Consider the following 14,617-nt stretch of genomic DNA (forward strand, 5'->3'; position numbering starts at 1 on the left):
TAACATTATTTCAACAAATATTCATTCCATAGAATTACTGACTTTACTGGTCTTTTCTAAATCTTTCCACAAGATTGCTTCATCTTTAATATTTGGTAACCATGCCATGAATTGTCTACAGAACCAATTTCACATAATCTTTATTTCTTTTCCTTAGTGGGAGAAGCATGCAAGTATGGTAGTATTAACTTGTGGAATTTCAAGCAGAATAGTAAACTCCACTTCACTGTTACCTTTGCATTTATAACTGCTCCTCATCACCCACAGGTGAACTTTTACCCTCATAACTTCTTAGGCATCATATTTTTACTGCATAGGATTAATGTCTTCTTCCTGTTACTTCCAAAATTGTGAGTAGTAATTAAGCATGTAAAATAATCATCAAAGAACGAATTATTACTGAAATAAAGAACACATAAGATTACATGGTAATGAATTAGGACATGAGCATACTGTAGTGGGGCGCTTCAGAGATGCTATTATGAGAATAAGACCATTGCCAAGCAAGGCTAACTATAATGAAATTGTAGGTTATTGTAATTAAAACATTCAAGTGAGATATTTTCTACTATAATTTAATTTTTCACCAGAATGTATACCAAAATTTATTCCCTATATCTTAGAAATTAGTCTCACTTTCAAAATCCTATTACATATTGAAATTTTAAGTCTATTTTGATTCTGTCTTAAAATTAAGTCATACCAAAATGGTTCTGCACAATTGCCACAACTTTAGAAAAAGTTTAACCAAAGGCTACGTATTCTTTGCAGTGCATAAGTTGTTTGCAGAACAAGGACTTTGAACAGACTTGTTAATAACTGGCTTTTAATTTTTTTAAAAAATATTTTATCTATTTATTTGAGAGAGAGATGGGGAGAGAGAGTGAGTGAGCACAAGCAAGGGGGAGGGGCAGAGGGAGAGGAATCACACTCCCCACTGAGCAGGTAGTCTGATGTGGAGCTCCATCCCAGGACCCTGAAATTATGACCCTGAGATAAGGATCTGAGCAGAAGGCAGACTTAGCCAACTGAAAGCCCAGCCACCTCTATTTATTGACTTTTCAAGCTTTGTGATTGAGACAGAAAACTTTAACAAGGATACACAAATTAGATAAGTAACATAGTAATAAACTATCTTTGACCTAAATCTGAGAGATTTTAAAAAAGCTTAAACACATATAATATTCCAAGTTATTTCCTTTATAATTTTGAGTGACACAGAGATTGCACTTTGTGAGTTTTTATATTTATGAAAGTTGATGCTAAGAGTGTATTTAAGTATTCATATGCATATTAACTTTTATGATAAATATCCTAAACTATTATTTGTAAAAAACTACTCAAAGTTATCCAGTAAAGTAGAATGTAAATTTCAAGTAATTCCACTTAATCCTTCCTTCCATGTCAAAAATGCTATTCGAAAATTTATAAGAAAAACATATTTGGGTCCCTTCTACTCTCATATTGTCTCTGGGACTGAAATAGTATCAAGATCTAAAAGTAATAATAATAATAATAACAAAGAAAAAAATTAGTGCCATCAATAATCAGATATTCTCTACCAGGAATTTTTAGACATTGAGAGATTTGTTTCACCTTCATAATTAAATAATGTATTGACAAAGCTTTCCTCAATTGTTTCCACTCTCAGAAAATATGGATTGGACATTATTATTCCATGTTCTTGTCAGTTTTTTCATTTTTTTAATCAGCTCTCATGATTCTGTTAAACATACATACACTAGAACTTTGCCCTCAGCAAAAATCCAGAAGCAAGAAAGGCCCCTCATTTATGGATAAATAAGAACTTATATTAATGCACACTACCCAATTTTTAAAATTTTGCCAATTCACTAAAATAAATTCACTAAAATAAATTTATCCTTGCAATAATACTTTGAGATCCTTATTAACTTATGGCATAGATTGAGAGACAGAGAGTTTATATAATATATGACCTTGTATGCCATGACAAAGAGATTGAATTTTAAGAGCAATGGGAGCTACTTTCTAGTTTAAACTAGGAGAGTCACATGGTATGATGTAGATTTGAATAACAGAATGACAGTGGAAATGAGTAGAACTAACAGAACTAGAAACTTGGGCATTGTAATGTCTAGGTAAATGGTAGCAGTGGCTGGAGGAGAGCCAAGAGAAATAGAATAAGTCTAAATTTCTATTTGGAGGCAGAACCGCAGGACTCAATGATGGATTAGTAAGAAAGGAAAAAGAAAAATATATCTTAATGTTGGGGCTTAAGCAAATGAGAGATATGCATTTGAGGAATTGAGAAAATCAAATGTACAGGGAAAATCAAGAGCTGTGTTGTTTCTGTTTCAAACGACTAGACATATGTTATCTAGTACAGAAGCCACCTAACCTCACGTAGCTACTGAGCACTCAAAATTTGAATAGTCAAAATTAAGATAATTATACTGAAAAATATACAATAGATTATAAAGATATAATGTAAAAATAAACTAAAATATCTCATTAATAATTTGTATATTGATTCCAATTCTAAGTGGTATTTTGGGTATATCTACCATATAAATATTAAAATGAATAATTAGAAATTTTAATGACTCTGGGGTTCACAATATATTTCTATTGGAAAGAAATGGATTAGTCTATGAGCTAAAAGTAATGGACAGCTAAAAAAATAAGTCAAATTCATGTTTTTAAACAAATTTTATTAAACTTACCTATAACCTCCTTGCATCTTTTCATATGCCTATACACACTTACAAAGACTAAATGAGGAGATCTACCTGATAGGCATATAAATCTATTTCTAGTAGAAATTATTTTTTCTAAGCTACAAAAATATATGTTAACATTTTTGAAGAGTGAATATTTGTCACATGAAAACCAAAGCATGTTGGTATCTTCTCATTCAAAAAAGTAGTAAGGTAAAACTTCTCCATGAACTTATTTTTAAAAACAATGATGTTGTAAACATGACTTTGCTCTTTTTTAAATTAAATATATGCATTTTTTCTAATTTCCTTTACTTTGGCTATGAAAAAAAAGAAAATTTTTAGTATTTAGAGTTTAATGTGGAGGGCAAAACTGTATATGTTATGTAATCGTGCACTTAAAAATACTACTTGAAATATGGAAGTATTTGCACATGCACATAATGGTAGGAAGCATCTAAGGAGAACAAGTCAGCAGTCTGGGAGAAGAAAATATTTGTGTTTTATTTTCAAGACCATGTTTGTGCATAGGAACTGTCAAACTTGTATGTTGGTTATATGTTTAAACAGTAAAAAACATTATCTGATTTTTTGCTGGCTATTTTGCAGGAAACACATCTAGAAATAAAGGAAGACCAGCTTTGGTGAAATTTGAAGGAGACTGAAATGGGAGACCTTAATTCTAACCCTGGTTCAGTCATGATAAGCCCAAGAAACACTGGGTGAATCACTTTCGCTTCTTTCTTATTTATCTCTCTTACAGAATAAGATGTTGGTATGAAAAGTTTTCTAAGTTTCCTTTTCACTATATTCCTATGTGGGAATTACATGTTTCATTGTAAAATAGTTCTACAATGTAACAATCTACATAGCCACAGCTACAGTTAGCACCTGGTAAGACTATGCAACACTTCCAGATTAAGCCATTATAATTCTAAAATATTTTCACCAATGAAAAGGATCTTTGCCTTCTTATTCTCTAAGATAATGTGTATGCAAACTATGTTTTTGATTGGTAAGGCCTTTATCATTTCTGAAACATAATGAATTTAGTGATTGTATAGAAAGCTAAAATATTGGCTTTTCTCCCCTGGTTTGATTTTTTCCTATTTTATTTTCCTATTTTATCACTTCGAGGAAAAATGTAGGATACAGGATTGATCATGTTTCACATGCAGACTCTGCCACCAAATTGACTGCTTCCTTTGATCTGTAGTGGTTTTTAAACTTTCTAAAGATCAGGCAGATAAATAATTCACAGCAAAAGAAGAAACATGGGTATAAAAGTTCAACAAAAAATTATTTTCTAATTATTGGAGCTTCATAAAATAATTTCATAATTTCAAAGTAGAGACAAAATATTTACTTATATTTGCTTTATCAAAACATGTAATCATGGTCATAGGACTAAAAAGCTGGAATATTCAAGCTGCTTTGGACACATATGTACAAACTGAATCCTTGGGAAGCAATTCTCAAAAAAATCAGCACTGTCTTATAAATATATATGTAAGTTTATAAGCATATATATATATAAATGCTTATAAGCATATATATATATATATATATGCTTATAAGTATAAGCTATAAGTAGAAACAAATTAACTAGAAGGGCCTCCAATATTAAATCAAGAGCACAATTTTTTTTTTTTTTTTTTTTAATGCACTGGATTTGGAGTATTGAGCATGCTTTCTCAAAAAAAAAAAAAAAAAAAAAGAGAGAGAGAGAGAGAGAGAGAGAGAAGGGAAATCCATCTTCTTAATACCACTTGGCTATGAAACACTATTTCCCAACACACTCTCTTCTCTCCGAGCTCTGTCTTTTCAGCATTCTTTCTTTAATCCCTCTTGTAAATCTCTGTCAAAATAAACTGTAGGAAACATCACTTTCAACATATTACCCACCCTAATCATAAAAGCCTCAATAAACTCCTTTGGTTACACATATCTGGGTAATCAAGGTCTTCTACAATCAGGTCTCTGCTTTCATTCCTATACCAAATATATCAAGAAAGAAGCAATTACTATGTTTCTTTTCTTTTCTGTTTTGTTTTGTTTTGTTTTTCCCCACACTCTCTTCTTTAAAGGCATAATAAACATGGAGATAAGAGAAGTGATACTAGGGAAGGACAGGCTTCAGATCATGGAGCCAAAATTAGCCCATGAAACAAAATGCAGGATTAGAAGGGAAACCAAGTTCACACAGAGCATACATTCAAACCATAAAGATGAAGAGACAAATCTCAAGGTTGAGGAACAGCCCTAGAAAGAGGGTCCAGAAGAGATGTGATGAAAGAGTCTACAGAAGTTCCTTGAGCCACTAGAACAATGGAAGGTACATTCCCCAGGGTTCTTCCAGGTAGAATGATATGGAGAATTTTTTGAAAGCTACAAAGGGATATAAGCCTTTGGTTGTGAAAAGTGAAGAAGAAGAAGAAGTAGTAGAAGAACAACAACAAAAACAATAACAACAACAAAGAATGGAAGAAAGAGACAGAAGAGGAGCAGGAGAGAGGGAGGGAAGAGAATGATGGAGAGAAAGAGAAAGAAGGGAGGGAAGGAAGAAAAGGAAGGCAGGAAAGAAGGAAGGAATGAGGAAGGGAAGAAAAGAGGGGAGGGAGGGAAAGTCGAAGGAAAAAAGACTAGAATTTCCAAGGCCGTCTTGCCCAGAACAGAGTATTTCTGTCTCAAAGATGGCTATGATGCAGATTCCAGGCTTAAACATTTAAATACACTTTTTAAATGCTTGGTTCTTCAGAACTCTAAGAACATTATAGCTAGATGAAAGATAATTTTTCATCATCTTCTTAGATGTCACATTCCTTTGAGCAATTTGGAACATTCAAAAAGTATATTGACAGATCAGCAAAAATGAAAGGGCATTTTCATCACCTTGAAAAATGGTGATCAAAGGAAATGTGCTAACCAATTAAAACATGATCAATGCCTCTATTTCCTTTTTCTTCTGTCATAAACTGTGGCTAAAAAGAATTAAGTTATTATTTTTTCAAAGTCTGCCTCATCTTGATAATGTCATATAAAAAAGCAATTTGAATCACAAGAGTTTAAATATACCATGTGGTAAATTACATTGATACAATTTTATGAAGGCAATATTAATCATATTTGAAATACATGACGATCTGTCTATTAGTTGTTTTAGTTTAAAGCAAAGCAACTGGCATTGGTAGACTTAAAATGCTTTTATGCTTTTGTACAAAGATATATAAAAACAAAATTAGTATGAATTACCAGTTTAAGAAATCACAGTCTTTATCTTATTAAAAAAAAATAAAAAAACAGCTATGATAAAATCTATTTTCTTCTGCAGGGTACCCACTTCCTTATCTCAGGAGAAGACCTGTGTTTTATAGTGGGCTTGGTAATTTGGATATATAAAAATGGGAGTATTTTTTATCTATATGTTACACAGCAGGTATACATTTAGAATTTTGATTTATAGCTTCCAGATAGCTTGAGAAGAAACATACAGGTCTGGCACACACCCAACTGTCAAAATATTAGGAGCCTGGACGCATCCACAACTTCACAGTTACACAGCCATTGATTAAAAACTGTCAAACCCTCACTGAGAAGATAAAGATCCAAATGAGACTCCCAAGGACAAATAAAGTTATAGTCTGTGTATCTGCTTGCTTCTTTCATCTCACCCTAGGGGCATCTGCTCTTCTCTTCCCATTTCCTTCTTAGATCCCCTCTGAACCACACACCCAGTAGCTCTTATCATGCTTTACTCAAACTGAAATTTCAAGTGAGCTATGCTCTCCCATTGAGTATGCCCTGAGATAGAACCAAAGTTAGTCCCCTAACAGACAAGCTAGCATACCTACTAAAGTAAACCATGTCTCACTGGTAACCCATATACCAACTTGAAAGGACAAGGCAAGAGGAGTCAGGAGGTAGGAATACCTCTGCAGGAGTCCATGTGATAGATGGGTCAATGTCAAGGGAAGAATCTGATTTCTCTTATCCTGGCTTCAATTATGTTTAAAGCAAAACAGAAAGCAAGAGTCATCAACAGGATGAAGTTGGAAGAGGAGATATTGGACTTGAAAAATAGATAAAAAAGGTCAGAAATAGCTGGCTAAAGAAGAACAGAGCATAAAAGTATGAGCAGCCTACGGACTTACAATGTAGCTGTCTGGAGACATTAAGGAAACTCGGTTCATGATCATAAACTTGAATACAGTTTAATCATTGTGTTTGTGAGTTTTCTTTCAGTTCAGCAATAGAAGATTAAATTATCCATAGTCAGAAAAACAGTGTATGTGGGTATGGGTGTGTTTTTCATGAGGAGGAGGATAGGTAGAATAAAATAAAGAGACATTTTAAAATTATTATCTACCTTTTCTTTTTATTATAGTGCCACGTATTTCCTCCAGCATTAACAATTTATTCCCTTCTAATTTAACAGCATTAACAATTTATTCCCATCTAAGACAATATTTTATAATTATTTGTTTTATAATCAGCTAATTTATGCGCTTTTATAATTAAAGTAGTAATTACATAAGTTATTTGGAAGGCATCTTTGCTCTAAAAATTAGTTATTTAAAAATAAAGTAAAAAATTCAGAAAGCATGAAAATTGGCCTAAAAATATACAAAAAGATATTAACAATGCTACACAGTTATGGTCTTAGCTATGAATCTTTATAAAAAAATTCATAAACATGCTTAAGAGAAAAAAAATTAAGAACTGCCAAGAGCACTCTAAAGAAAGACTTGCCTACAAACAGAAATTCTCTAGCAGTTACATTGTTAGAGTGATAAAAGCATCGTTGGATTGACTCCATGTGTTTTACCTTCTACACAGACTAGCGCATTGAGCCCCAAAGAAAGAAGGACCTGCAGTTTCCTAGATGCAAAGTAGCAGAATGGTTGGGCAGCCATGGCTGCAGAGATGCCCAAGAGAAAGATCCCCATAAGCGAAAGCAAAAACATAAAGACAAATTACCCAACTGAAGTGTCACAAAAGGAAAGTCTATCTTGTCTTAAAGAGTATAACAAATACACTAAAAGTTACAAGTGTACTGTATTTCTGAAAGGAATAAAGCGGTACATTCAAGGACAATACATTGTATGTAGTTTAACACAAATTGTTCTTTACTTATCATTGTGGTTCCTCCTATTATTGCTGAGAAATCCATAAACACAAGTAATTATATAAATATGTTAAAAAAAAACCCTGAAAAATGTATATAATCATCTTAAAATGTGAAATAGTATTTAATTCAATAAAAATCAAGTACTAATATTTTTGTGGAAAAGTGACATAGAGGCACTTTATGATAATGATATCTATTTTTAAAATGGAAACTGATACCCTAATAATAAAACACTCTAAGTTTTGCATCTTTTAAAAAGAATGTCTAGGGGTGCCTGGCTGACTCAATTGTTAAAGCAACTGCCTTCTGCTCAGGTCATGATCCCGGAGTCCCAGAATCTAGTCCTGTGTTGAACTCCCAGCTTAACAGGGAGTCTGCTTCTCCCTCTGACCCTCTCCCTTTCTAGTGAGAAAGACTTGACCAAGGGAAGAATCTGATTTCTCTTATCCTGGCTTCAATTATGTTTAAAGCAAAACAGAAAGCAAGAGTCATCAACAGGATGAAGTTGGAAGAGGAGATATCAGACTTGAAAAATATCTCTCTTACTCTCTCAAATGGATAAACATTATCTCTCTTACTCTCTCAAATGGATAAATTAAATATTAAAAAAAAAAGAATGTCTATATTGTTGCTATATTATTCCAAAAGGTCTAGTCCATCCAATGAGAAAGAAAAAAGATTATTAAAATTGATAGGCCAAAGAGCCAATAAGGATATTCAAATGAGATATACATATATCTCAGAAAGTCATAGTTACTCAGAAATTTTAATAAATTTAATAAGTTTTAATAAAGCAAAATGTTATTTATTTTTTGTTTTTGCTATGCTTCTATTTTGGATCTAGAGTAACACAGACAAGGGTTTCTCATGTTAAGACACATTTTTACTCCATGTATTAAATTCTATTTAGTTTTACATAATGGATATTCTGAAATGCTATTCAATTCTCTTAACTTGTACTTAGTATTTTGTGCATATTGATTTATAAAAATTGTTCTTCACTAGCTTTTATTGTAGGCATCCTTTTTATATGCATAATTATGGCTCAAAATACACCCTAGGTTGTGCTATATAATTTTTAAATAGTTTCTGCATTCTGAAATAATCTAGTTTTTTGTTTTTGTTTTTTAAAGATTTTATTTATTTATTTGACAGAGAGATAGAGAGAGAGCACAAGTAGGCAGAGCGGCAGGCAGAGTAGAAGGCTCTCTGCTAAGCAGGGAGCCCAATGCAGGACTCAATCCCAAGACCCTGGGATCATGACCTGAGCTGAAGGCAGATGCTTAACTGACTGAGGCACCAAGGTGCCTCAAAATAATCTGTTCTCTAAAAGTTTGCATGAAATAAGTGAAAATATCTAGCTCTGGAGTTTCATTAATGGATAATGTCTTTATAACTGTCTTCAATTCTTTCTTTTTTTTTTTTTTTTTAAAGATTTTATTTATTTATTTGACAGAGAGAGATCACAAGTAGGCAGAGAGGCAGGCAGAGAGAGAGAGAGAGGAGGAAGCAGGCTCTCCGTTGAGCAGAGAGCCCGATGCGGGACTCGATCCCAGGACCCTGAGATCATGACCTGAGCTGAAGGCAGCGGCTTAACCCACTGAGCCACTCAGGCGCCCCTCTTCAATTCTTTCCATCGTATTTAAAATTTTCTATTTCATACCACTTATTTATATTCTAGCTCATAAAGTTTTTGTAATACACTGCAGAGATTTTGGAAAATATATAAAAGCAAAAACAAACTTTTAAAGAAATCACTGTAACTGCACAAAGAACAAATAGCCACTGTGAACATTTTGGTGTCTATAAAACCTCCCGTGTCTCATCATTCTCCATTTGCACAACATTCCTTTGTCTTGGTAGTTTATCTTTCTTCCTTTCTATTTCAGCCTTTCCCCTGGCTGGCTTTCCAAACAACTTTTATGGAGCAGGTCTCACTTTGCAGTAAGAGAGTCCATCAATTATACCAGAGTTTTCTTCTGGAAATCGAAATGGCTCATTTAAAACTCTTTGTTCTAAGTCTTTTGTGATACCGATCTCTTCTGCTCCTTAATTTCTATAGTACTTTAATACACCACCACCGCCTAATGTCTGTGTTTTCTCATACTTGAACAAGGCAAAATAAATGCGGGTCAAGGACTGCCAAAAATGGTACATAACTTAAACTTGGAATTCTCTCTGTCCATATGAGTAACAGTCTTGCTATAATCAGACATTTTCTATTGCGAAAACAAAGTAATTTGGAAAAATCAGTTCCTCAATTTTGCAGAATGACAAAATGACCAAATCACTGCTTCACTAACAACTTACTTCTATTATCTATTATGGAATACATACAATTTTGTCTTTGGGAAAATGAAATATTTTAACTAGCTATCCTCCATGTTATAATCCAGAAAGTTCCCCCTTTCTTTGCTAAACCAAAGACTTGCTATCTCCAGAAGTCAATGATGAGGCTTTAGTAGAGCCCTGGGGATTCTGTTGGGGGTAAGTTTCATTCCTTTTTTATGTAACAATGCATGCACATAAAAACTGTTTATTTCTCACAAAGAAATGACGTTGTATCTGTGGCCCTCATAAGGGCTATTTAGCCTAGGAAGAGATTGTATGATTTATTTTTATACCTTTCTCTTTAGCATATGCAAAGCTGTATTTCCACATGGTGAAGTCTTTCTCACTAGAAAATTTCAATAGGCCTACAGTTCAAATTTGCCTGGTTACAAAGTCCATTGTGTACTACTACTATCTCCTACGTGTGTCTTTTCCTCAAATAACTGAAGAGGAAAGGTAGCTGAATGAGAACATAAAAATATGGCAAAATTTAGTCCATCTTAGTCCAAACTTTACTAGTATTTCTATATAAATCCCTCTTTTCACATTACTTGCATTTCCAAAGATTTTGATACACATTCAGGGAAAGATAAGTACACAAAGATGATTATCAGCCCCTGTAATGCAAGAACTTTTATCAAATAACCCATTTAACCTGATATTTGTTAAAATTTGCAAAAGAACACTGTGTGGCTATTAAAACTGATTTCTATTTCTTGACTTATGTTTCAGGTGTTTCCGAGTTACTCAGAAGAATAAAGATAAGGGAAATGGCTGTTCACCTTTTTTTAGAAGGTGTGCAAGGCTGATGGAATTAACATGTCTTCATTCCCAGGCTCAAAAGGCATATTAAGATTGTCATGGACATACAGATAAATAATGCTACAAATTGGCCCATTTTTCCTCATTCTTCACCCTCAAGAATGTAAGGTAAAATTATCTTAACTTTTTGTATTACACACATTACATCTTGATTACATATACTGAAATCATAATATTTTGACCTCATTGCACTGCGTAAATGTATTTTTGAAATTGTTTCTTTTAGTTTTGAATGTGGTCACTAGGAAATTTAAATTGTATATAGGCCTTCGACTTATGGTTCTCAGAATATTTCTGTTGGATAGCTCTGTCCCAGATATATGTATGATAGAGTAGATATTTAGAGATTTATCCATATAGATATATGAAATATACATTTATGTATATTTGTCACTATCTTCATTTTTCCATGGTATATTTTAACATTCTCTGACTTAAACTTCTGTAGAACTAATACCATTCTCTTCATTCTGAGCTTGAATTTGTGAAGTTACTTATGTTCCTTAGATACCCTGACTTCTATGCCAGGCCTTGCTGCATAACATGAAATCTTAACTTCTGATACCAGCTTTGGTGTTCTCTTTTACAAGTTCTTAAATTGTGAGGGAAACTGAATCTATGAGAGACTCAGAATCCTAACTCATGAGTAAGAGTTAAATCTTAGAATACACAAAAATTTACTTTCAAAGAAAATGCATTTTAATGACAGTATATATCACTATTTTTATAGACAAAATTCCTGGGTACCTGGATGAAACATTTCCTCTCCAATAATTAAAATTATATAATAAATGTGAAATATGTTTTCTTCATAATACCTGGGCTCTCCTTCATAAAAATGCTTTACTTATTACCTTATAAATATTCTGTCTGTATCACAGAGGCCTTAGTTTAAGGAAGGCAACTTCTTTTAGCAATATTAAGATATTGACTCTGGAATCAGTCAGGGAATGAAAAATGAAGTTATGCATATTTAATCTACTCAGTGAGGATTTGGGGCTGCCTCTGAGAATAAGAGAGAAAATTAATAACTCCCCACCCTCCTTCACAAGGATATTTATGAGAACAAAATTATATCAAAACATATGGGAAAGCATTTAGGAAGTATAACAGGATATAAAATGTTGGGCATTTTATGATTGTTTTTATGAGTGATAATTATTTAAACTTTAGAAGAAACATTCATTTGACTTTTGTAGTTTAACACTTCTTTTAAGCCCTAAGGGCTAATTCCCTTTTTTCTTCAAATAAAAAAAAATCTATTTCACATCAATAATAGAATATGTATTCTTACCTTTTTTAACATGTCAAGAATTCTACTTTATGTAGAACAGTGTTTAGCCTTGACCACCATTTCTAAACAATCTGCGCCAAAGGGACTCTTACATGCTATTCCTCCCAGCAAAATAAATAATGTATAAAATACAGTTTCTTTCAGAGCTGTACAAGAAAAGAGCAGATAAGGCAGAGAGAAAAAGAGGGAGGTTTTTTTTTTCTTTTCATTTTCCTTATTGCCAGTGTACTTATAATCCTTTAAAATATTAGTTTTATATTCATTATTTTATTTATACCCGAAGTCTTTAAAACAATTCTTAGTTTTTAAACTAAACTGTACATAGAAGAAAGCAAACAAGCAAGAGAGAGAGAGAGAGAGAAAGAATTCAATCAAGGAGATGGGGAGGGGGATCAAAAGTAGGACAGAGGGCAGTTAGAAAATAGGGAGAAAGGAAGGGAGGGGAAATCAGGCCCTGGATGGAAGTAGAATCTAGCAAGGTCTAAATTTTAACTGTATTTTCAGCTGTAAAATTGATTATGTTAGTATTGAAAGAGTTTCTAGTTTCCAATTTGGAGACTGAAACTCACTTTGCAGAAACATTCTTACTTTGTTCTGGGACAGACAATGGTAGGGTAGACCTTTTAAGCATGAGGACTTATAATGAAACCTACCCATCTCTGTCCTTGCTGCAGCTGTGAATAGTGAGGTAAACCAAGACAAGTTACCTCAGGCTACAAGTTACCTTTATTTCTAATAAGAAAATTTTATAATTGGGTATAATACTGTGCTCCCTGAGAATATACTTTTTTCCCATTAGTTGGTCATGTGGGTAAAAATCATTGTTTCTTTTGTGCCTCTGTTGTTAGGTGAGATGTGAGGATTTAAACTGGTTGAGGAAGGGATGATGAGCTCCGACTAGAGCTGGTTTCTCCTACTGAAACTACCTCCAAGGACTGTGGCCACCTCCAATAATTTTATTGAATTTCTTTTTGTGCAGTGACTTAGTAAGACCTTAAGATCTTAGTTGGGTCATGGTGTTTTTGTTTTTGTTGTTTTTTTTTTGTCACCAGACCACAGCATCAGTGCCCAGTTAAGCGACAATAGCACAAAGGCCAAAAAAGAAAGGTCTAAAGAGCCAGTTCTGTAGCATATATAACATGGTCATTAATTTGCCCTCACAACAGTCAAATGTGCAAAAGAAAACTGAAAACATTTCCTTTGTCATTTCTTCATATTCTTTTGAGCTTCCACTCTGTTTAGTAAGAAACATACCTAAACTTACCAATGAACAGTATCATCTCCTTTGCTCCTAAGGAGTGTTATTCCAGCTTAAATATTAATTCCACCCAAGTCCATCTCTTCAGGACTGTTAAACAATCCTTTGTGATGATTTATATCTAGATGTTTTCCAAAGTTAAATTCTCCCTTACATCTGACCACCCACCTCTCCGGAGGTTCTCCTATTTTGAATGGTGGCTCTGTGGGTGAGGGACTTCTGGTATCTTCATTGTAATGGTTAAAAGGGATAACAAGCGGGGACTGAATATTACCTGCATCTGCCAGCTTGTCCCTTCAGTGGAGAGTAGACTGTTTTGTGGACTAGTGAGGATTTTAGCACAACTGATTCATTTGGTCATTGAGCATAAAGTTCTGCACCAGACACTGGCATTTATTGTCTTATTATGACTTATGGAAGGCCCAAGAACTAAAGCTAAGTGGCATGGAAATATCCAGGCAATGTCTAGTAGTTTTTACTCAGTCCGTCCTATTTTATTTGCTACAGAATGGATTAAGCTTGTTTATTTGCTTAAGAACAACTGGGTATTTAAGCTGCTAAACAGAAAAAAGGGGCTTCAAGTAAATATCCCCAAGGCAAGATACCCTTTGTTTGGGTACTTATTTATTATTGTATTTGTTTAACTTTTGCTGTTTTGCTTCCTTCCAGATCCATTTCCTCCTTCCCTTAAACACATACACACACCCCTGTGATATCAGGGACTTACTTTATTCTGTATTTCTACACTGTATTTCTACACTGAGAAAGTTGCCCAATACACAGTGAAGAGTCAATAAATATTTGTTACATTTGTGTATGCATGCGTGCATGAATTTTCATTTACATAAGTCAAAAAAACTCAGTAAGAAATGTTCTAATTGATTAATAAACATTTATGGCCTTCATACTCAAAGTGAAACCTGTGGACTAGCAGCATCCATATCAGTTGATAAGTTGTTAAAAATTTGTGTCCCACCCCAGATCTTAAGAAAACGGAATCTGCATTTCGAGTTGCTGATGTGCTTCATTTTGCACAGGGCAGTTTGAAACATCAGGCTCTTGTTAAGGAGTCATACATATCACCA

Source organism: Mustela lutreola, chromosome 9, assembly GCF_030435805.1.
Source record: "Mustela lutreola isolate mMusLut2 chromosome 9, mMusLut2.pri, whole genome shotgun sequence".
In the NCBI taxonomy this organism is placed as follows: Eukaryota; Metazoa; Chordata; class Mammalia; order Carnivora; family Mustelidae; genus Mustela; species Mustela lutreola.